Source organism: Bombus vosnesenskii, unplaced genomic scaffold (assembly GCF_011952255.1).
Source record: "Bombus vosnesenskii isolate JDL3184/JDL3185 unplaced genomic scaffold, Bvos_JDL3184-5_v1.1 scf7180000013316, whole genome shotgun sequence".
Lineage (NCBI taxonomy): Eukaryota > Metazoa > Arthropoda > Insecta > Hymenoptera > Apidae > Bombus > Bombus vosnesenskii.
Window position 1 is genome coordinate 4,720,946 of NW_022882962.1, and position 25,839 is coordinate 4,746,784.

General features: G+C 41.1%; 1 protein-coding gene across 3 annotated transcripts in view; it reads left to right on the top strand.

The window, feature by feature from the left end:
• Positions 1-25,839, top strand: part of LOC117235448 (protein-tyrosine sulfotransferase) — a 181,135-nt gene that overhangs the window by 105,422 nt on the left and 49,874 nt on the right. Inside the window, exon 3 of one of the 3 annotated variants that reach the window (XM_033497477.1) lies at positions 14,051-14,058. The exons of 1 other annotated variant lie outside the window; for it this stretch is intronic. The gene's annotated coding sequence lies outside the window, so the exon portion shown is untranslated. One more of the 3 variants, XM_033497479.1, reaches the window with a different exon arrangement.

Consider the following 25,839-nt stretch of genomic DNA (forward strand, 5'->3'; position numbering starts at 1 on the left):
GGAGTGGAAAATAGGTCGAACAGCTCTCTAAATCGATTACTCCATTCATCGTAGGAGGCGCGAACGCTTTGATTCCAAACTCGGCTGCCGGTCGTTTCCATAGCGAGGGAAAAAAATCGATAGACAACGACCATCTTTCTTTCGAGTCTGACACACGTCAGCCCGCACATCGATCGTCACCGACGGAGGAACGAGTGTCAATAATTCTTTGTTCGTCAAGGACCACAGAGGAATTCGTGTCCCGCCCTCGATTCGGCCTCGACCGACCACTCGATTCCATAGATCACCATCGTCAATCGTTTTTTATCCTCGATTTATAGCCTAACGAAACCTGTTAACCTAACGAAATGGTACTAACGACAAGAATTTTTGATTATTACGCGAAGAGCGACACATCTCGTTCGTTTCATTGATCCTGCTACAATTGATACTAACGATAACGTAGGTACCGTAAAATTATCGAGAACTTTTTTTACGAGAAATCGAAAAATCTACGATAACAAGTTGCCCTCTTTTCGAGCCACGTTTAACATTCGACGAGAAATAGGCGAAGATGTATATCATCTGTCCAAGTTTCTCGAATCTCTACTATTTCAAGAAACTCCGGAAAACCATTATTCTAGAAGAGAGAAAGAAGTGGAAAGCACCGCTTCTTACCAACTATTTCTACGCACAGTTCGGGAAAACGTTCTAAAGCGCTGTTTCTTCCCGACTATCTCCACGGCCCTACGCACAGTTCCTTTTTCTTAAATCTTCCCCGACCCCGTACTTTGCATAAGTATCATCCCGATAAGGAGTGATAAATTGCATCCAGCTTCGTTATTTCGAGGACCATAAAGAACAGAGAGATACCTACTACGTAGAACATTATCTTCAACAAAGAATCTTCCCTCGAAAGTATGAGTCGAAATGAATGCAGAAGATATCTTTGTTGAGAACGCCCTGGAACTCTTAGACGATCTATTGTTACAATGTATTTTTTTAAACGAATGACCCAATAGAGAATAGCGTATGATGCGTACCTTTCGATTTACCAATCTCTTCATTCTCCTCGTTGCTACCATTGACAACGTAAGGCAACATAGAAGATCAGAAGATTGTGGCGACACTCGACAACAAAATACCGCCACTCGACGCTAACTTCTACCGGACGACGGTAGCGCAGTGATTAGCTCCTTAGGTTACGAACGTTCGGCACCCTGGTTCGAATCCCGACGCCCGTAGTCCTATTTTTCTTCCACGCATTTAAATTAGAAGAAAAATAGCAGCACCCCAGCAACGACATTTACAGCCAACGCAACAATTATCACGGACACAACTACACCTCAAGATGAAACGAAGAACAACCACCGGTTCTTCGTTAACGTTCTCATCGTATTAGCGGCAGGAGCAGAAGCACACTTCTCGAAATACGAAACTCGACAGTCGTGTACTATGTTTTCGTCTTGGAATCGTCACACGTACGCCTCTACACCGTCGAAAATAATCCTGATTGTAGGGAAGGAAGCGCATCAAGGGAACAGAGAGGAGACTAAAAGGGTCGTCGTAGCAACAGAAAAATAGTTTGAAGATTCAACGCCTGTTCTCCTCGGGCAACGCCTGGCCAGCCACTTGCCAGAGGCAACCGACCAAATTAGAGATTCTTGGTTGGATTAGAGATGACTGGAATCCACACCGAATTCTCGCCACACTTCCTTCCACTCGCTTCCACTTTTCCCTTTTCGCTTTTCTCTTTCCTAACCAAGCCAACAAAAAGACGTATCCACGGGGATCGAGTTTGCTATTACCGTGTCATCCGGATTTGTTCGCCGATGCAGATCCCTCGAAGGAAACAACACGTTGCTTGGGTCGGATTAGAAGAGTTTCTTTCGTTGTTTCGGGATTACTAGTTGGACAGGATCCGCGTACAAAGAACGATATATTGTTTTCTAGTTCATTTATCGTACGGAACTCTTTTCACTCGATACTTTTGCACAACTTCGAGTTATTTTCTTCTCCTTCGAGAGAGTTTCTTTTCTCGTCGTTGAAGATTTTAACGTCTGTGTCGTTTTATATAAAAAAATTCCAACATTATAATATTTAATATTACGTAACTTACCATGGCAGGTTTGTCAATTGAAATTTCATTTATGAATGTCATATAAATCGTTATAATCATCTTTCGTTACATAGTTATAGGTGAAATTACGTAAACGCGGATGATATTTTGAAACTGCCGATGAATAAGTCTAAAGCTTCGTTGAAATCCAATTATAATCAGTATCTAAAAATTGTAACTAATTAATTTTCTAAAGCAACTGCAAACCCAGACCTGAAAGGTGTTAGCTGAAACGTGGATCAGCACTTTTAGCGGGAGATCAAGTCATTTCTTCTAAATTAACTGGCTCAACTCGGAAGAAGATTAATCGAACGTAAACGAGTATTCGAATTAAATGCAAATGTACAATTTCTCCGCGTCGCCTCGCATCGATTCGCAATTTCAGGCGTAAGTTTATTTCAATTAGATGGAAAAGAGAAACAGGTGACCTGGTAATCGCGTTATCCCCAAGCGAGTCTTTGCCTGAAAAACACATGCCAGCCTTTCTTTCGCCAAGGAACGCGTAAAACAATTTCCACTGTGATTAACGCTTAATTGTTTCTCGATATATCGGCTTGTAACGATCCGATGAAATTCCTCGCGACATTCTTGCCAATTTCTTATCGTATATTCTTTTCTTGTCGCCTATCGCAGGAAATATCTCGCAATTTTTATACATATTTTCAGCTTGGTTTCAGATTTTATCGACGAATAACGAAATAATTCGAATAATAATAATAATAATAATAATTCGAAACGTTTGAAAAAAGAAAAAAATAACATCGTTCATAGGGTGGTAAATAATTTTCTTTTAACGACGTGACGCGAACCAACTTCCGCTGTCTGTGGCATCCGCGAAACGACACGGTCGATTACCATCGAGAAACGTTACCGATACCATTCAATTCACTCGGAATAATCGTGTTGGAAAACACGAGGCTTCGCACGCTGAGCACGTCTCGCGTGGAACAGTGATTTCGACCATCGAGATCGTGATTAAATTCCGCGATCGAGGCTAACACAGGGGTGAAACACCGGAGGACCGTGATCGTTGGAAAAGTCACGCATCGAGGAACGCGACGAAACTGCCATGTGAATTAACAAACCGGCGAAAAGCGACGCGTTTATAAAACTATCGTGACAGAAGAGGTCTCGAGTGATGGCGTGATCGAATTCGCGATAACGTGGAAACACAATGCACCGCGGATTATGGGAGAGCATAACGGCCTCTGATGGCCAGCTGCAATTAATCGATGCTCTTTGAAGCTCTCCTATAGCTGCCTACTAGTCAAAGAGTAGGGAAAATCGGGCTTGTTGAAAGCACGAATTGATCGATTGGTAATTGGATAGGATTTGTTATCTATAGGGAAGCCGGGGATGAAAAAGTTGGGAAAAAGTAGAGGAGAACAGATGGAATGGAAGAAAGGAGGGCAGATTTTCAGAGAATTATCGTCCAAGTTTGTAAAGCTTTTCTTGGTTACGGCAACGTGTTACGAAGGGTTGAAAAGAATCGTAAAGAATCATGGAAGATTACAAATGTTAAGAAGCGTTGCAAGGAGTATTATTTGACAACACGTGGCAAGCTACGAAAGAAGAATCATTTCGTGATCGAAAAATCTTCCCATAAATGGTTGTTAATTAATCGATAATTAAGAAACAGAGACTGATCGATAATTGGTCGCGACTATCCTCGCGTGTAATCTAAAGGCAACGCAAAACTTGTGGGAAAAGTGGCTTTTAACCGTGCAAAAAAATTCATTACTGCTAGTAATGTATAGTTTGTGTAATTCCGTTGACCATATTAATTCTACTGTATAAAAGACTCTTAAATCGGCAATGACCACATACACACATACACACATACACACTCGTATTTCCCACGTTCTCTCACAGTTACAAGTTCCATTTACGTGTTCATGAAACCACGACACGATACAAAGAATAAAATATCCTTCTACTATCTAAGTTACTTGCTTTCAGTGGTGGCGAGGGAATGGACAAAGGATCCCGATAAAAGGTAAATTGGGGATGAGAAAAGCGATGTGGGGACGATGGTATTCGCGACTGTAACGATATTTCGGGCACAAAATGTTGGATGCCGTAGCATGTATCCCGAGGGGAAGACGTCGAGTCACGAAGCTAATTAACGGAAACCGTAGTATGTACATTCGCGCAAACATATCCTTGGAAATCCATCCGTCCCGTTCCCGTAACCGTAGGCGTGCCCAACCACCGTCTCTTTCTAGTCTCAAGCGTCGCGACGCGATCTGCCGCGCGATACTAAACTCGCACTAATTGAATCGTACCGGTGCAAAGCCAGCGTGCCTCCTAATAAGAGCTGCAAATACATTAGCATCCAATCTCGATGGGAACTGGAGGCCTGGTCCGGATTATAATTCGTGAGATTCTACGTTGAAATTCCGTACGATGGTTGTTGCTTGCTATCGTATCGATTCGTCGGCGAATCGCGAAAGGAACGTTGCTTCTTTGTTCAGGTAGCTTTTCACCGTATCTCGATGATCATACTTTTGGGGAATGTTTCGGTTAATGTTATTAAGATATGTATAATTTTGTATGCTAAACTAGATTGGCCGCGTAGTAATAACACACGTATGTGAATATGAGTGTGTGGAAGTACGTGTGTGTACGGTGTCTCGAAAAACAGATGAAGGTAACTGTTCCGTTGGCAGTGTGGTATGGAAGATGGTGAGACAAAGAGAGTGCTGAGACGCGTGCAAATGTATATTGACGAAGATCCTGGAAATCGTTTATTAATTAAATCTAAAACTATTTTAATACGAATTCTAAGCGTAACCTTAGTATTCCTTTCGTTTTATTTCGGCAATTAAGATCCACAATTCTCAATAAATGTTAATCTTATAGTCGATTTTGTCAGCGTCGCGGAGCGTGTCAAGCCGCGGCTGTCTAACCGCGAAAATTTTGTAATCTTTTGGTTGCAAAACTTAGTTACGTATCTTTCTCCGCAAAGTCTATAGTAATTCTATTCAGGGACAAATCGCTTTAAACATCTCTTCCCTTCGAAACGACATTAAAATCAGAAAATCAGCAAGAACGTACTTGTCGTGTTTATTCTCTTAGGATCTTCATATCCATGCAATAAAGATTACCATCTCTCTGGTGTTTGAGATTGCAGAGTTTCGACTAAGAGGATTATACTGTCCTGGGAATGGGGTGTTATTTTGTAATTATATGGAAGTGAGTTCTTCAGAATTTATAGTTTGTAGCAGAATTTGTGGTTTGAAGTGGACTTTAATATGCATAAAAAATACAATTACAAGGAAACTCTGAAATTGAAAAAGGAAATATGCGACGATATTCAAGGAAATAAAAGGGCAGATAAAAAGGAGAATAAAATAGCGCAATTTCCGCGATATTGGTAATGAAAAAAAGGTAGGAGGAGGAATTCAAATCGAAAAGCCAGAAAGTCCATAAAAATAAAACAGTCATACTGAATTTAATTAAAGTGTAAACGAAAACTCGCGTTCCAATTAGATTATCTCTATTATCTTCCAATAACCATCCCACTGTCTAAAATACTTCCTGTGAATACGAATTCAAATTACAATTAGTCCACATCACTGCCTCTCTCTCTCTCTCCCTCTCAATCTATTCTCTAAATTTGCAAACTTCAAATAAAAGAGATCGCGTCAGAAGCAGCACCACCTTCAATTTGATCCAAATGCAAGCGCAAACTCGCGTTCCAATTAGATCGTCTTTACTATCTTCTGAATTTTTCTTTCGATACTTGAAAACTCGCTGTAACTACGAATTCAGCCCGCTACAGGCCATTGCTTTCCCAATCTATCCTCTCAATAATCACAAACCAATCATTTTTTCCCGATAAGAAAGAAAAATCCCTCTCTTGCCACGGAACAACCTCCATCGTGATTCGAAGAAGGCACACCATCCTCGTCGTTATCGGTAACGAGATTCCTCCGGAACGATTGCCGAACAAGGGTCCCGGGCTTGTTACTTTGGAGAAGTCATCGAGAGGGAGACAGTCGAAGACGAAAAGACGACGATGAACGCGCGTCCACCGGTCGCTCTCGAACGTTATCGCTTTCCAATAACACCGGACACAGGCGTTGCTCTGCATTAACAATTCAATTCCATATTTCCCTGGAGCCGACACGACTGGTGCTACCGGACTCCCGTCTCCCCAGGGAAATACGTTGTTAGTTAATGTGGCCAGATCCAGACCACGTGGATCCCAAAGCAACGCCCGTTGTTCTCATTATTGGTTCGTGATCCCATCACGAGACTCGTAATGCAACGGACGTGTTTCCGAATCCCGTTACGTCTCGGACGTGACACGCTCTCGCAAACCAGTACAGGAGATGTACTCCTCGTACCCCCTACCAGACAGTTTTACCGTTTCCTACCGTTTTATCACCAACCTCCGATAGCACGAACGTTTGTCCAGGATACGTCAAACGAAGCAGGCAAATCCTCGCGGTTCGTCCGAATGACGAAAAACGGAGAAAACGATTAAAAGTAACGATCTTCGAATTCTTTTTCTTTCGTTGGTGTTACGCCACGAGGCTCACCATACGACGCGATCGCGTCTCTCCGCGAACGGTCGTAACAATTGGAAATGATCCTACAACGCGAAGAACGTGTACGCGCGTATAGGACAATGAAAAGGTTAAAATAACGCGATCGATGTTGGTGGTGGTTTTCAACCAAAACGCAATATGATCTTCTAAAATCAATGTTCGTTTCAGATCGGATCAAATCCGAGAGAATATTTATAATATTATTATCCTTAATTTTTCCAATGCAAATGTATGTACACGTGTAGCTGGTCGCAGCGATTGCGTTACTCGTGTTAAAATTAAATATCTAGTTTCCTATGCACAGAGGGAAGAAGAGAGATAAATAGATAGATAGAGAGAGAGAAAGAGAGAGAGAGAGAGAATATAAAGCAGCCCAGGAGCATATCGGTATCAGCTCGTTGCAGATCCATTAATATCCGGACAACGCAGAGCGTTTTACGATGCAAATGTTGAAACACGCTGACTCGGTGTAATCTGTAAGCTTCAGCTCGACAAGGTAGACAAGGACGTAAAAACACCACCGAGGACGCATATTAATATCGTTCGAAATTTACCAGCGTTTCAATTTTCGGCCGATATAAGCGGCGCGTGGAGATCCCGCGTAGACGAGATCTTTTATTCTTAAAAACGTCTCGCAACAGTCGGTTACATCGCTGCTTGGCGCTGATAAAGGAAACCGTCAGCTACGCTCTCCATTTTCCAAGCAATTTTTTAAGGATTAGCAGACAGATTATTAAGTCGGTTTCATGGATAAAGATACAAATTCGATCGATGCGAACGAACACGTGGAATACCATTTTCTCTTCGCTACATTCCACGATTTCTTTGATATCAGACTTCAATGCGCATTCTTCTTCCGGTTTTACTAAATAGAAGGTATTTAGTATAATATTCCAAGCTTTTATCTCGAGTCTTGGAATATTTTTTGTGTCTCAAGGAATTGAAAGCAATTCCTATACTGTTGGCTGTTTCGTTCGAGAGCAATCTCGAAATAAGATCTCCGAGGATAATAACTAGTAATCGATATTTTAAAGTCACGATTGTCCTAGTTCCTTTCTTTATCTCGAAACCAATACCAGCTTTTTAATTTCACGTAATATTTTCCGCAATTGGCTGATAAAACGCAAATTCTTTCGTGCACGACGCACGTTCGTTAAATTAAAAATGCACGAGGATGGAAATCGCAATGGTGCGAATTAACGCTTTGAAAATCTCAATGAATTAGTTACGGATTTTTAACTCGTGAAAATATCGCTCAGTTAATTTCATAATTAATTAAATCGCAACAAATTTTCACCACAGAAAAGATATACGAATCACTTCGGCACCTCTTTTTTCCCAAATATATCATCGATATCCTTCGTGAAACTGCATCTCAGCTAATAACTCGCAATCTCGCGACAAAAACTGAACGTTAAGGTTCACCAAGAAGATCGCTCCATCAAATATATTACGGAGATCCGAAATCATATTCGAGATAGTACTCCGCCGACCAATTATCGGTAATCGATTGATCGAGTGGCCACTATGTTACGTGCAACTGCTACACTTAGCGTCGATATATCTTGTAATCAACCAGTTAACGGACATCTATGCATTAATCTGCGTTAAGTTATAACGTGCTTGTACCTCACCTTGTCTTTTTACACGGAGATCCTATCTTTGTCCTTTTCTCTCCGATGTAATCAATAACGTAACTTATTTCTCGTATCATGACATAATACTATCAAATTTACTAAAGATTCCCTTCGGAGAATGTAGGACAGAATGACGCTTTAAAGAAACATCTATTTTAGTAGAATGTAATTGAAAGCTGAAAGAAGTTGTTAAAGCCCAAATCTTTGGTCTTTTAACACATTGTTGACCGGCAATTTTACTGAGAATTTATCTTGTGTCACCGGTTATTTCGTAATTGGATGTGGAAGTAAAACAGTATAAATAAACTTTAATAAATTTTATTTATTATTCAACTTTTAATATTTCTTTTTCGTACGATAAACTGTGTAACACTCACCTGCGTGTAATGGCACACAACAGTTCTCGCAAATATATATTTTCGCTGCGTTTTCCTTTTGAAGAACATACTCTATGCACTATGCTGACCAACAATTGCACTATATTGCACTATATTATTTGTTAATTATTTATTCTGAAATGAATTAAACAGGTGTTGGTTAAAGAGGAAACGATGGTTATTTAACGTGAACGAAATACAATAACGTACTATAATTAAGACAGCTAAATAGTTAATTTGCAACTTGTTAATGTTACGATAAACGATTTTTTATGTGGTAACTTAAAAGGGTCTTAGAGTAAGGACAAGTAATGATGTTTTATTTGAAGTTAAGTTTAGTTTAACAAGCAATACTCAATACAAAAAACTCGTTGTACGTCTTATTATCATACTCGGCTCTCAACTTCCCGACTCTCCGGCTTCTCCACTCACATTCTGGCCGTTCTAGCATCCCTTTGTCTTTTCTTAGGCCCACCACGCGCGTGTTCCGCTCGTTGCCAGGGTCACGTAGGCCTTTTCTACAAAACTATACAATTTGTTGGAATACAGCGATATTAATCGCATACAGATGAGGTGATTGATCGAACGGATTCTTCCCTTCGTTGCCCAGCCATGTCCCCACTAGCGTGCGTTCGTGAGATGTACCGCGGCGGCTGGCGCGTGCATGCTCTTCCGAGAATTCGGCGGAAGAAACGCAAAGATATGGATGGAACATTGGGCACGTCGAGAAGCTACTAGAAGGTTCCGTGGCACATGTGACGCCACACAGACATCTACTCAGGTCACACTTTTTACTGCATAGAGAGTGGAGGCTTAGCTAATCGAGGTAGCAAGGCACTGGGTGTCTTGCGCGATGGTTGGGCGTAATCCCAACCCCTATGGCCCTAGGGGTGCCCGGGTTCTGTATGACGATAAGTAGACGCCGAGGAAAGTAGCCGTTAACGAAGTCTGACAATACTCGCATAGAGAGTGGGGTTCAAAACCTTTTCAAGAGCCATGGGTCACTAAGTTAGTCAGTCTGAGAATAACTAACCAACTGTCTACATTCCACAACACTCGCTTATATTTCCTGTAATAATTGTTTAATAAATATCACATTATATTGTTTCAACACAAACATTGTGTCTTCCACGGATTATTAATCTTAATTCCGAGATTAAATTCTAACACAATTGAAAGACCCACGGCGCCTCGGCTCTCGCGACATTGTTCATGGTTAACTTGATGTCTCTTAGGCCTTTTTCCACGATACTACATTTGAAATATTACGGAGTGCGTGTGAAAACTAAATAGGAATACGATTTTGGTAACGTGAAATCGATCGACGTCGTACTGAATTTAAAAATTGCTCGCTCAGAAAAAATGGAAACCGTAACATGTTCCCAGGATAAATAAAGTAAAAGTTATGTCACCGTGGAACGAAAGTAATCGCGACTCGTTAAAACTTCCATCGTGAAAGAACACCGTCTCAGACGTCTGTGTTTCTGTTGGTCTCGTCGACAGCTTGCACCAACAGGCAGATGAAACGTTCGGAGACAATGATACGAGAGACCGCAATCCCTTGTGCTGGAATCATAGCGACGCTGAACACGATTTCCCCCGAGCACGTGTCAGTGAAATAAGGCGACAGACGCGAAGCTTGTCGCTTTCGCCGCCGACGAAGTACATTCTACTTTAAACGTGTGGTGCAGATCGCGCATCATTGAATGCCATTATTATTCGCGCGCGACGACACGACAGAAGCACGAATTGCGGAGCTTTTGAAGCTTTCGTGCTCTAATTATCGTCGAAAGGCAGCCTTTTGTACAAATCCACCGAAATCTTGTATCATAAATCTTTTATCGAGATTCCTATGATGCTGGGATTGCGTCTTTGCGATGTTAACAGATTATAATCGCACCATTTCGAGAGAAATAAGAATTCATTTTGAAACGTAAGTCACGAGAATTTATTTTGCTAAAAAGTTTTGCTCAGGATCAACGAAACGAATAAATTTTGCCCATGCAACGAAAGTTGATCGTCGTACTCGAAGTATAGCAGTTGTCTGGAAGGAACGAAAAATCACTCGTCGACTTGGAACGATACGTCTTGCAAAAATGTAATTTCTAAAATTTCTCCAAAAAATTACGAATCCATCATTCCCACTCTAATATTACCAACATTATTAATGTCGCTCATCCTTCCATATTACTCGATCGAGGTAGATCTAACTTTAGCAACACTCAGCTTAGTTTAGAAACTGTGCCAGCGAATTCGAAGCACGCTCGGCAAATCTCGAAACGTGTCGATATACAGCATTTATCGAGGATGCGAATGCGATAGTAAACGCGCGCGAAAACCGTTTACGTGTTCCTTACGGCGCGTTATCGTACCGAAACGATCTTCCTACGTTCGTTAGCTGAAATTCGAAGAAACGAAAGATCGAGGAAAATAGCGTGGTCTGCCAAAATTTCGCTCGAGACAGCATCATCGCGTGTATTTTATTCGTGCATGCACGTACCATGGACGTTATCGCGCGCTTTTCAGCATCGCACGGTCTGTACGGAATATTCTGACTCGCTATAACCGTACACCATGCTCAGTCGCGCGCAAATAGCTTTTAGGAAAGCCACTCTTATATAGTACAAGGCGAGGCAACGTTAATGATACCTGCTCGCATGCAAATCCTTTTCTAGACTGAGAAGTAATTAAATCGGCAACTTTACGCGGCAATATACGCGAGGAAAATTACCGTGGATCAGAGACCAGGAAGAAAAGCGTCTGTTCCGTCTTAACACAAAAGAATCCGCGTGATCTTAGTCGGCGAAACTTATAGCACGATCACAGAGGAAGGAAAATTTTTCTCCTCTCTCGATGGCCGAAGACGTGTTATATACTCGGTGTTCCCGAAGAGTAATTTAGAAATATGCAATTGGCCGCGAAAATATTTCAGCGTTTATTATAGAAAACTTTTAACCTATATACTGCGTGTGTTATTAGGTTGTCCGGAAAGTGTCTTTCTTTCGCAAACGTGTTTTTTTACAACAGTGCACCTTCGTACAAACGTGAAAGCGAGTCTGTGAAATGTCACGGTATTTATCTCGACAGAACAAAATGGATCGTACGTAATTCGACAAAATAATATAAAAGAACAAACGTTGTGCGTCTATTATTTCCTCATAAAACGAAAGAAACTTTTCGGACAACCTAATATATAAGACACTGCGAAGTTTCATATTATAACAAGACACGACGAGTAACGACACGTTCCCGTAACGTGTGTTATGTTCGTGAGATACAATTATTCACACACATCGGCTCGTGCCAAAGTAGAAGGAACAGGAAGTCTGATTCTTGTTCGCTTTACGAAGCGCAACTAGAATTTAACGCGAGATCCTTCTCAAATGAAAGAGCGATTGAGAAACGTAACGACGAAAGTTTAAAAAGTTGGGCAAAGAGCTTCGAGCAGCTTCTCCTTTTCAGGAAGACCGTAATCGTCTCCTTTGTCAGTCTAATTTATTCCGTATGAAGCAACGATCTCTCATAACTGCAGTCCAAGCTGTATCCTGCCACTGTTTTGCGCTCTTTACGATTCGCCGCTCGTCGCTGGACGAATTTCTATTTTTCCCCTGAGAAAAATCTTCCCTCCCATGGATGTACGACTAGACGTCGGATGATCTACTAAATTTCTCTACTGTTGGTTCTGCATTCTCGTAGATGCTTGGCCAAAACGATTTCGACCCTCACGGGAAATTATATCTAAGGATGGTAGAAAAACCTATGACAATTCGTTCGATTCGTCCATGAAATTCCAAGTTTCTTTGTTCAATCTCGTTGCTGTTGTTTGCGACGATATTGGCTTTGTATAATTGACGGATTGAAAATCATAAATTAAGATTTCGAGTATTTGAAACATCAGGAATATCTTCCTCAGCTTTCTAAGTAATTACACATTTATTTTCTGATACGTTTGAAAGAAAAATCAGTAACGTTATATCTAAAACAAGAAGATAGAAATAATATACGGCGGAGTAAGGAAAAGTAGGACGAATGCTTTTCGTAGGGATTTGTAAAGAAAGGTCGAGGAACGCGTTGAAAGCGACGCATTCATCTAGGAAATACGAGAGAACCGCGAATATTCGCAACGGCGTATATCTCGATTTGTCTGCAGTGTCGATTCGAAATACGCTGAGCGTGCAACATTAGTCGATCGAGGCTAAAATTCCATTTGTGGAAGAACGGGAAACGGAGCAGCGCGTAATTACTCGAATCAGAATCAGACGGATCTCAGAGTAACGAGGAAAGACAGCCGGGGATGCATTCGAAATCCAGGCTCGCGAATCAGCTTGTTACTTCTCTCAGAAACGCGCGTGTTAGGTTTCAAATGAACGAAATACAGCCGTCTCGATTTATGTACGTGAAAATCGATCAATTTGCTCGATAACTTCGGGTCGCGGATACAAATTTTGTAAAATATCCAATTCGTTTTTCAATTTTTATCGAAATATCGTACGTGGACATTGGAAAGTTAATTTCGACGTTAGACGACGACAGAACGTTATAAAGTAACATTTGGTCGATTGTGAGCAACAATAGCGTGATAAGAGGTAGCATGAAGGAGAGAAAAGTTTGTCGCCGAAGGAAAGAAGATAACTGACGTAGACAGATGGAGGATAAAGTTGATTGATTACGTTATTTTCGATTTTGTAATGCGTTGAAACGTTGCTCGCGTCGAGGATAATGAATATTGATGATGACACGCGTCCAACGAATAGCGATGCGTCAATTGTGTCAAAATTATAATTGTGTTTCTGTTTCATCGAACATATATATCCCACCGATAATTACAAATGTATCCTATGAATTTTAACGCTATTGTATTACTACGCCTATATCTGCACCCAAATTTTATATATATATATGTAGAGAGAGAGAGAGAGACAGAGAGTAGATAAAATCATACACCTTTTCTCTGGTGTTTGATCTCTCTCTCCCTCTCTCTAAGCAAATTATTTATTATAAAACAGGGAACAATGGTTAATTAACACGAACTAAATACAGTGATGTGACACAACTTATACAACTTAAATGAATGATTCACAATTCAACTCACAACTTGCATTTAACAATTCGTCCTACAGCACTTCTCGACTCTGCACTATCAACGCTTATTTTACCTTTCTCTTTTTACCTGGGGTACATCGGCGTTTTCTCCAGGGCTTTTCCTCCGATAATACATATATGTATTAATTTTTCTTAGTTGATACTTCATATGAAACTATCGTCTTAAAAATGACACGAGAAATATCCGAATCTAATTACGATTGTTGCCAGATTATTAGCTCTTAATGACGATTAATAGCGCTCACGAGAATAACACGAGAACGTTGTTTTCTGTTTCAGATCACGAGGTACGCGAACGATTTGCTTTACGCCGAACGAGCGCGTGAAGCTCCAGATTTGTTATTCAATCTTCCTGGGCATTCGTTAAATTGGCCCAGGTGCTTCTCGAGGGGCTATAAAAATGGTAAAACACTTCTGGAGAAACATAAATTCCCATTTTACGCGTCTGACCGAGCCGACCAGGCCGAGTTCACCGCGCGCCAACTTATTCCCCCATTCTTCTTAATCCGATTAAAAAATGCTTTACCCGAATTAAAGTAACATAAATTGCAGCGGAGTGGTTCCTTTAACAAGTTTATTTCTCCAAAGCGAAGATGTACAGTAAGACATAAAGAGAATTTGCGCTTCTATAAAACAATTTTATAAAACTTCCGTCTATTCTACAGATATATGTTTTTTCATATTCTATGGGGAAAAATATCACGATTTTATTTTACGCTCGGCTCTGTAATTAAATAATACCGCAGAAATTATAGGAACGAGCGAGAATTATTTCCTGAAGAGGGAAAATCCCCGGAGCACTTGTTGAGTCATTTCGCGTCATAATTGCCCGCGCTAGATCTCTCGAACAAAATTTCCACGCGGCAATTTTCGAATAACCCACCACTTATGAATACCGAGCCGCGCAACTTTTTTAATAATAATACACCGCTAAAATCTCAAACAAATTGCAATTTTCTGTACGTTCTGCGTTTAATACGAACGCTAAAAAAATACCATTTCGGGGGGGAGGGAGATCTTCTCGAATTCGAGTATACAGGGTGATTCACAGAAAGGAGAACACCTAAAACATACACATTTTATTTATGCTTTACCGTTGCACGAAAAATCTTCTCAGGGTAACGTTGTATCTTAAAAAACGCGTGTAACGAGAGGAAAACTTTCTATACAGTATAGACTCTATTATCATCTTAAATAAGAATCGAAGCTGCATTTGAAAAAATAGGTCGCTGCTTTTTCTCTCCATTATTCCGTATAAGATTACGAGACATCCATCGAAGTTGTGTTCCTCCTTTCGTCCTACTTCGTGAATCCACGTTATCATCCGCCGATCCACTCGCGACTATATTAATATTCATCGTTGGTGATTTATTCCGCGCGAGAGACGAGTGGCCAATCGGTGGCCACGAACAGGGAGAGTAGGTGCAAGAGAGAATTGCGCGCAAAAAGGGGTTAAACGGGCTCGTCAATGGTTTGCGCCTTCGGCCTAGTTTCCGGATTACCACCGAGGTCACGGAGGTTCATCCTTCCTGAAGAACTATCGAGGTAACGCTGAATTTCGAAAGAGACTAATTGAAATTCCTGCGCAAGATTCCGCAAGAGGGTGAAACTGCAGGTCTCTCGAGTCGTCGCAGCTCTATCTTTGAAGTTTCTTAGTTTTACTTTTTGGTAGTCTTAATGCGAGATGCTTGAAAGGAGATGGTCTACTTTCCGCCATGATCGATACCGTGAAGTATTTCTTCTCGAAAAGGTGCCATTTTTTTGTCTGATTACTTTTCAGCTAACGTTCGCAGAATTTTAATTCAGAGCTGGATAGATAGGCGTCTTCTTACGATTGTAAAGAGATTATTTCGGAGATTGAGAGCGTTTACGTCCCATTTTTTACAGATTTAAACGGCAAAGAACCTACTCTCTCTCTCTCTTTCTCTCTCTCTCTCTCTCTCTCTATAATACCTAAATTCGCAAGATTACAAATTCAAGAGTTTGCCGCAATAAGAAAGTAATTCAAATTCTTCACGTAATGTTACACATTCTGGAAGAAAGGAAACGACTCGAAAGACGATTTCAAAGAATTAAAGCGAACGATAATGGCCAAGAGACGAGGGAATCTCTAATTACAAACAGAGATGGAAGGAAATGAAAAATTCAGTTCGATCCTGGCCACAGGCAGACCTGGGGTACAGGTTCTTCCTTCCGTGTAATCTCGACGCGCGCGTTTATCGCATGTATAAGAAGATAATGAGCCACGAGTACAATGAAACAACGGAGAAAGAAAGCGGCAGAATAATTTAGTAATTGCGCGGCCAGCGAGCGTGTAAAAGGTTTCATCGTACGGTTAATGCTTTAGCGAGGAATATTCCTCAGCTCTCTTAGTGTTCCTTTTAATGTTACGTCGTAAATGAAGGGCAGCACGGACGATATTGGAGCGTATTTCTGGTGTTACTCGAAGAATCGCGAATTATTACGATAAAGACCGTGTAACCATCGACGTGTATAACGATGTAATCATCGACTCTCGAAATATGGATATGTAAAAAAAAAAGGTACCGCCATAAATTCTTTACAAAGCAGTGGTAATCGGAGAAGTTAAAGCGCGTAGAACGAAATTGCCGCCCGCTTCGCAATTTTTTACGTGACCTTTTCTAGCCGCGTACGTCGCGTCATGTTTTCAGGTTAAAAAAGAACTTGTTCGTTCAAACAGAATTAAAGGAAGAAAAGGACACGATAAAAACGTTACCATCGAAAATGTAAATAAAAATGCTACTACATGCGAACAAATAAAATCGCGAATACCGTTAGAAACGCCAGTCCAATCGACGCAATCTCTTCATTTCGCAGTTTCGCGTAATTCCAAGCGATTCTTCGATGGACGTGTCGTTCGCGCGCAAATTCGGGGACATTAAGTGCGCCGCCACATTTGTATCGCTTTAATATCCGGTAGTTGTCGTGATTCTTTCGTATCGGGGTTTACGTTTGAACGCGCTACTCCTCTCCCCACGATAAACGAAATTGGCCCCGATTTGAGAGCGAAAAGATTAAAATAGCAAACTATTGAGCGAGTAGCGGCAAGAGCCGAACAACGATTTTATCAGCGACAATTTATTTATTGTTACATTCTCTCTTCCGTTTGACGCGCGCACCTACAATCGACACGAGATTGCTTTTCGCCGAATCGCGATATCGATAATGATAACGCGTTTCACCGGTCAACGTAATCGTTGGAAAAGCACGGCCGACGCCATTGTTGCTTACCAGTTTCATTATAACGCGCCGTAATCCGGAATTTTCCACGTGCGCGGCCTCGTTTTATTTATCACTCGCTTTTGTGCTTAAATCGCTTTAACGAACCTCCCCCGATAATATCCTTTCGGCTCATCGGACAGAGGTTACCAAGTTAATTCGCAAATAACGAGGAAATTTGCTGGCCTTTCCGAGACGCGATGCGTGAAAAATTCATACGAAACGCCATTTCAAATTTACATGCGTCTCGCGCGAACTCGAAGCTCCTGCGCGAAAAGTTTACGTTAAACTTCATTGGACATTTAATACTCTCAATTTTTCATAGTTAAAGCTGCAATTTAATTTCTTCAAACGCAGCATGTTCTTGCGCGTATCCGACTTGTCCAAAGAGCAGTGAAATTGCCAAAGTATTCATCGATGGAAGATCATTGGTCCCTCATTTTCTTCGAAGTAGCTAAGAATTATCGATAGTGAAAAGACAACTACATTTCTGGAAATATATTTCTGCAGTCGTTTTGTAACAGCTGTTTGCACAGCAGTTGCGATATTCTGGCTGAAACCTCAAAAAGACAGTAGAATTAATACGTAACATTTACACCGTCTAGAAAGATATAATTAATACAAATTTCCTTATTTTCCAGATAGATCGTGTGTATATGTCATATCCTTAAAAACTGCCATGAACGCGTCCTTTTACGCTACTTGATTACTCCCTGAAATATCGAAAAATATTCGTAAGACTCGCATCGATGTCTATCGGCACAGGTCGTTGCATAAAATTTTTATCGCCAGCTAGATTCATAGGCTAGCCACGAAATCGTGGTTCAATTTCACGCTGGAATAAGTAATCCTGCGTCGCGAAGAGTTAACGGGCCACCCCGTCCCTTCCGAGGCTTTTGATAACGTGGCTTAGGGTCGATAGCGTGGAGAATTTAAACGGATTTTACCTTAATTCTCGGTGAATTTCCACGGTATTCGACGGTCGATTAGCGCGTGTATGGCTGGTCCAGATATAGAACTATTCGCTTGGCGAATTATGGAAAGTTCCACGACTACTACATCGCTGATGATGCACTTTAACTTTACGGAACAATTCACAAAAACCTTTTCTTCGTCTCGATTCCTCTGCTGCAAGCAGAAGAAAGGGAAAAGATTGCATCGGTAAACTAGACCAGACCACGACGAAGCATCTGAAAAGGAATTCTCCCACGTATTTACATACGCCATGACAAACGTACCGATAAAGTATCACAGAACAGCGATTCGAAAAAAGGATACCGATAGATGACCTGTCTAGAGTCTCCTTGAATCATAGAAGGATACAAAGAAAAACCTTCGAACAGGAATTCGTATGTGGACAGACTGGTAAAAGGAAGGACTAAGAGGGAGGACGAGAACTTATTTCCATAGCCATAAGCCGACACGGTAGAAAGTACTTGAACGAAATAGTTTGGAGGTTCAAAGAGAATACGCGAAAAAGAACGTGAGATACACTGCGTGCTGGACTAAGATGGATTACCTCTGTTTCCCTGTATTTTTATCTCAGCCGCGTTCACAGTTTTATCTTCTTCCAATGAGAAACTATTTCACGCCGGTAATTCCCCGGATGGATAGATGATGCGCTAAAAAGATTCGCGGGGTGCAACGAGCCGATAAGAAGCGGCGCCTTCGCGCAATTTGATACATTCTTTTCCTGCCGACAGAGAATTCCATTTGGGGATACGGTTTACCAGACGAAGACCCAGACACTTTGTCCGTCTCCGTTTTCCGGGGAACATTTTTATGAAACGGCGAATCGGTGATCCGTTGAAGACGAAGGTCTTGTCGGAAAGAAGCGTACCCTCTTCCGCGAATGCGTTTCCGGGTGATCTTTATTGGAGAAGCTACGATGAAAGATGGATGAATTTGAAACGCCAGAGGCTGCACTAAAGAGGGAACACTCGTTCCCAAGGAAGCTTAGCTACGTTACTTCGCTTGTTACGGTTCAATTTACCTTTCTTACTCTGCGTCGAGAGCTCCGCGCTACTTTCAGACAGATATTTGTCATTGAGTGCATCCCGGATCTTCTCTGCTCCAGTATAAGAACCGATCTTCTTTCCCGTCTGTAATTTTCTCCCTTTTTATAAAGAAGCTTCCCGCTGAAGGGAATTAATTTTAATTAGCTACGATCTTGAATAATTCTGCTTTGATAGAGTGGCCACGTTTTAACTTATGCAAACGCGTGTCGTTTACGACGTATATACATTCTCTATCTCTCATATCATTTTCTTTATCTTTACGGTTGCTTGCAGCGGTCAATTTTTCGCAATAGATAGAATAGAACCGTGCAGCACAGACGTCTCAGTTTCGGTAGAACAATTAGCGTCTTCGGAGCATCTAACAAGAATCGTCAAATTATACTTTTCATACGTATCTTCTTCCTCAGTAGTGTAGTATCGTGGACAGATCGCCTGAGAAATATCGGGTGAACCATAAGCAATGTTGCGAGAAAGCCTAAGTACCTACAGACCGAAAGGATCTGAGGTCCCGGAGCATCCCAGCTGGACGTCAGCTGGTCTATCGTGGGGTTTTGAAGGTGGGGGTATGTCTATGAGGATTTCCCGCGTATGAAAAAAAGAAAAAGCTGAAAGGGTCTGGGAACTTCGATGGGTTGAACGGCCCATCAATGTATCGTCGATCCTTCAGTCGAATAGTTACACGGAAAAAAAGGCCTACGGGACCATAACAGCGGACTATTACGGAACACGTACGTGGTGGGGCTATGAGAAAAGACAAAGGGATGCTTAACACTAGAACTATCTCATCAGTCGAATTGACGGGTTTTACAACTTTATTTTAAAATTCCTACTTCGTGTTATATTTTTTTCCGCGATAATGTAATGACTTTAGTAACGATAACTAAAAGAATAATATGATGAATTTCATTTTGTTGTTTATGTATTCAAAGTCGAAATAATTTTGTATCAAGGCTACTTATACCAATACCAGTCAAAATGACTGGCACTTGTCAAAGTGTAAAAAGGTCCTGCAATCTGTTTATCGAAGCCCAATTAACCAGTTTCCTCGTTTTGTACAACCTTCCACGCGTTTTCAAAATTTTTAACGCGTATCATTCGGTATGATGATATCAGTTATCCGGAAAATTCCGGATCGATCGCTAGATGCCAACACGAGAAATACCACACCAGACAAAATAACTGATTCTACAATTTTATAAATGCGTCAACCCTCGTTTAAGGATCATGGTGCCAGATGGATTAATAATACCAAAAATGTACTCTACATAACATGGAATTCCTTCTGTAAGAAAGTAATAAATCAATAAATATAAAAATATTCTACTATTATGTATTTTTTAGAATCCAGTCTTTTTGGTAGAAATAGCTTCGTGTTAACTATCGGTAGTTCTAGTGTTAAGGGAGAAAGACGAATTAACAGGCAATCGTGAGAAGTCATTGTTGTCAGTGTCACGTAAAATTCGTAATAAAAAAAGCAGGAGCTGAGCAATAGCTTAACTTGACTGTCCTTGTACATTTTTATATGCTTTTATTCACAAAAGTGATCGAGTATAATATTACAATGAAGTAGCGAAGTTACAAAGTATTAAAATAGTTGTTCAAATCACGGCCAAGACTGTATCCAAGACTAGTCTCGTGGTCGAATGCTCGCAATTTTTATATGTTGAGTGTGTAGGAGTTGAGGGACAAGGAGAGGATCTTGAGTGCCCTACGTAATGGGGAAAATTTGGTGTTGGGCCGTGTGCAAAGGTAAGGTCAAAATCTAAAGGTTCATTGTCAGGTAGTGTGGAATGGCGTGGATTTGGATGTGTCACATCAGCGTTGTCGCTGAGGAGGATTGTCCGCGTGAAGAAGAGCGTTAGAACCGCGGCGACGGAAGTGAGCGACGAATGATGACTGCGTGCATGTAGACTGACAAAACGCGCCATACTTGATTTTGTGTTGGCATGAACGATATTGAAACAAATCATACCGTTACCAAACCTACTAGCACTATAATTTTTTCCCACGATAGTCTCTCCGTTTTCGAAGAGAATTATTCGTGCGATGAGATTACATTTAATCAATTACGTAACTAAATGATTCTTCTTTAGCAGAGTAAAGCTATCCAACAGGGGCGTTTTAATTTCACGAAAGATATCTTGGATACGTCTAATGGATATCGATCAGATTGGTGTTTATTTTTCTTCAAACCGTCCTATCGGAAGGCTGATCAGCCGACGCGGCTACAATTTCGATGGAATCGCTAACTTCGTTAATTTCTCTAATCGACTTCGTAACTTGCCAACTTTCTAAATTCATACTCTAGCGATGATCGGTATCGATAGTATTCCAAGGTGGTTTTCGGCACGTTATCCGCGAAGACTTGCCGCGCACGAGTAAAGACGAGCCTGTTAGTCGTCTAAATTATTCGAATTCATTCGCGCGTAGTCCACGGAAAAGAGTCGACCGCGTAGTAATTGAATCGAATTAAGCGCGAATTCGTAGCTAAGTCGAAGGAACGAGTAATATTCTCCGCGTATCTTGCAGGGTATTCGGGAAATACGATAACCTCGTTGACGGGGACGGTTACTGGGAATTGCGCGTTCCGTAGTTCAATACACTTTAATAATCCTCCGGTTTTCTAACGAAGATTGCGTTCGACGCGGTTTCCTGTAATTCCCAGCGAATCTAATTGTAGTTTGGTCCATACGCTGGAAAGCTTGAATAATCGCTTCTCTGCGATTTCATTTGGAACTCGCGAGAAGCGAACTCGATACTTTCTGTATCAAAAGATGCGAACTTTATTACGTGATACATTTTCGGTATCTTTTCTAATTCTCTTCGCTTCTCGACGGTGAAAGAAACCGAGGTAGTTTTTCGGCTATCGAAATGAAAGCGGGTTACGTCGGTGTTGGTAACAAAAACTTTCCTGATACGAGCAGCGAAATAGGCAGGCGGTTGAAAAAAATCGACCAGCTCTCCGATTCGAAAGGAACGGGAAATTCCTATCGGCGGAGCTGTTTGATCAACCGCTACGATCGAACGGGCCGAGCTACGAGAGTAGAACAACAACCCCGGAAAAAAAGAATGAAACAGAGAATAGGAGAAAAAAAGACAGGAGAAAGGAAGGAAAAGAATGGACCAATTGCTTGCACTTAAAACGATCGGACCAACTTGTTCCCGACAGGCAGAAGTTGCTCGCGTGCCGTTGAAAAATATTTGAAAGTTACTCTTTCGCTCTGATCCAGCTCGCCAGAGAACCGAGTACCGAGGTGAATGAATATACGAGCGGTGAAAATACGTCGAAAAGTTTGCCTCGTTTCGTCGGATATCCACGCTACCGTGACGATCGATTCATCCCCCGTGGATGACCATCCTGTAAACGGAATTAATCGGACCGGCAACTGATCCCCGAGTGGTTCGGCAAAAAACCGAAATACCCTAATTATCGACTCGAAGACTCGTCCGGTGTAACGAGTTTCCTATTTTCCAAAATTCTCTTTGTAGTTATAACGATCTTTTTCCACGCGACAGAGTAAATATCTTTAGAGATTTGTAATGGTAGGATGGTTGCAACATTAGCATGATTAAACTGACCAGTGCGCAGTTTTTATAAATTTACAGAGACGCATTTTACAGGCGTTTCATTTTTCCCTCGTTTTTACGTCTTTGTTAAGAATTTTATATTTTATATTTTACTTGGAATTTCATTATTAATGTTATATTTTAATTCGGCGTTTAATTACGCTTAAAATATTTCGAAAAATTGATTTATACTCGACGCAAAGGATACACTGCCCTGTTTAAAAAAAAGAAAAGAAAAGACCTATTTACGTTCTACCGATAACTGTATTTATGAAAAAAATAGGTGAAGTCATAGAAAGACCTATACTTCCCGATACCGTTCATTATTTCCAACATTTTCTAACCCGTTTCCGCCTATGCAACATTTAGTTGAATAATATGTTGAAATTGCACGAGGTAATGGAGAGGTTGTTTCCGAGAGTTTATTATTATCACCTGTACGAGTAACATAATACATTATTGTCTGGGGATTAAGTTGCAAAACAGCAGTTTCTCGGTACAGATTCTTCCTCTGCAACACAAAACCTTGAATATTACGATCCAACTATAGAACAATGTTCGCGTGTTTCGTTATCGCTCTTAAATTAAATTAAACGTAATATACATCGCGTGGTATTAAGTAGCAGCTTGAAAATTCTCCTAAAACGACGCGCCTCGAGATAGGTAAAACGTGTATTAAAAGGTGCAAACGGTTTGGTAACGAAGATTAAAAGAAGGAAGCTGTCCAAGTGGCGCGAGTCAGAAAGTAGCGGTTAATTGGAACAAACCGGAGGCCTCTCAAAAAATCGACGTTTTACACGTCGAGATATCTCGAACATGGTCGGAATTCAGAGGGGAAAATGCAGATATCCCGGGATTTTCTTTCTTTTCTTTTTTTTTTTCTTTTTCTCTTTTTTTACCCTTTTCCTGTGACTGAACTGTGACTTCAGCACGCGCGAAAAGGGAGACGAGGGGAACCGTGAAGCCAAAGTAATGGATCCAGTCACAATGTAAAACCGATGTGACCGACCGCACGGACCGAGTATAAAAAATTTCATTTCTCGGGCTGGTTAGGTTGAAGATTGAATGAAATCTGGGCGCGGAGGTTGCAGACTGGTGGAAAAAGTCGTTGCAGCTGTAGCCGCAAAAGGCAAGAGGGATACACGACGACCGCGACGGCTTGCATACTCGAGTGGGAAACATAAAGAGGGGGGAAATAATTCTCGCGGGTCGTCGACCAGGAAAAATATTTACGGCTCGAGTATTCCACCGACGGGCTGTAAATTTTTTGGCAAGGAGTGCTTTACTTTCTGTACTCCATCCCCAATCTTCTCTCTCCCTCTTCCTCTCTCTCTCTCTCTTTCTCATCTTCCAACAAGATTCCCCGTTCTCTCACACCGAGAAACGCTCTGTTTCTCTTTTTAATGTATCGTCGAATGGCCGACACGAGCCTCTGCAAGTTGCACGCCGACCTTAAATTGAGCGTTTTACGAACTACGAAACTCGACGACATCGTGACAGCCAGTGGGAAATACGGTATCGAACGAAAACAGTCTCGAAACGCTCCCTGAAACATTTGGCTCCGCGCCTTGCGAACACATTCCGCCGAGATTAGGAGGCTGAAATATATCGGCTGGAAAGTTTGCAGGGGTCGACAAAGAGAATCAAGTTTAACAAAAACATTTCATCATCTAGTCGAGGAATATGTATAGGGGCTAAACATATGTACAGTGACAATGTTGTACAGTCGATCTACATTTTTTTATATCAGCTGCCATGCTAATTTACTTTATCGATGAACCATGAGAGTATGATATCAACTATCTTATACTCTCGTTACAAATTTTCACTGTTAAACACAATGTTAATTATTTAACCCTAGAATATTACCATGGAGTATTGTTTCTCTCCGCTCGTTTTTATTTTAGCCATCTCTGAGCAGTGTTAACACTTTACTGACCGCTTGCGGTTCAACAGCATACGCACGTCCGACCGGCAGCTCAGACGCAGATTCTCCCTGGCGCCGGCTCTGTTTCGATTCAGACTCTCCAATACCATCCTTTTCGTTCATCGCGAACGATAAATTTTTCAAATTGATAGAAAACTGTGGGAGCGTACAAAGCAACGCAACTGACGCAACTGAGCAAGGTACCTTAGTACTAAATAACAAATTACTGCTCAAATAATGAGAAAGATTGTCGGCGACAAAAAGTCGATTAATAGGCTATCGGTCGGTAAACATCCGTAAGAAAAAGCCGATTAATAGGTTATCGAACGATAAAGTGTTAATGTTATAAGATGAAATTACTTCCAATCTTCAAATTTAATGTCGATGCTCGAGCAATTACATAATAGCCGTGATTAACGAATTTCTATTCTATTCTAAACATCACGTAACTGGAAACGTCTTAAAACTTTACGATTACCATCGAATCAATCTCGTATTGCCTCATGAATTTTTAGCTACGTTCGGTATGCAGTGTTCTCCCTCCGTGGAGAACATCGAGAATATCACGTGCCTGTGAAATTCTATTTCTTAGTTCATACCTAATTCACGATTTCCTCCTGGCCTGGAATAAGACAGAGAGAAGGATCGTGTTCTACCAACTTGCTTGCACTATCTGTTTGATCCCTTTATTACGACGAAAATGCAGATCACGGCGGAGACTCGCGTGTCCCGATGCATCGACGCTCTCAGTTTTTCCGAGTTATACCAAGAGATTCTCTACCAACAGTTCCGCCGATATCGCGGCAATTTTTATGATTCAATGGTCGAAACGGACGCAGAATAAAATTTCGTTCCCTACTGGTTGGCCAGTTGCAGAACTACGATACCGAACTTTCTGTCCGCCGTGTGAAATTATTATTCTTCTATGATGTCCCTCGCCAATCTCCATTCCACGTTTTTCCCAGCGTTAAAAGAGAAAGGAAATTGGCGTAAAAATGAAATCAGTATCGTATTTTTGTTCATGGAACACGAATGATTTTATTGTATATAAATATTGGAAAACGAGGACTTGTAAAAAATCACCAAAAAGATGAAATAAAAAGTAGACGAAAATAAAAAGGAACAAACGTAAATACGATCAACAAATACGATCTTTAAACTGTCACGATTCTAAACTCTTTCTGATAAAAACGTATCGTGATAACGTTGTTCGATGTCGTCTTGAAGATTTTAGCATCCCTCGAATACCAATAATAGCGAGAATATTCGGAAAGAAGGTGAAAGGTGCGAAAGGAGAAAGGAGTAACGCCGAAGGG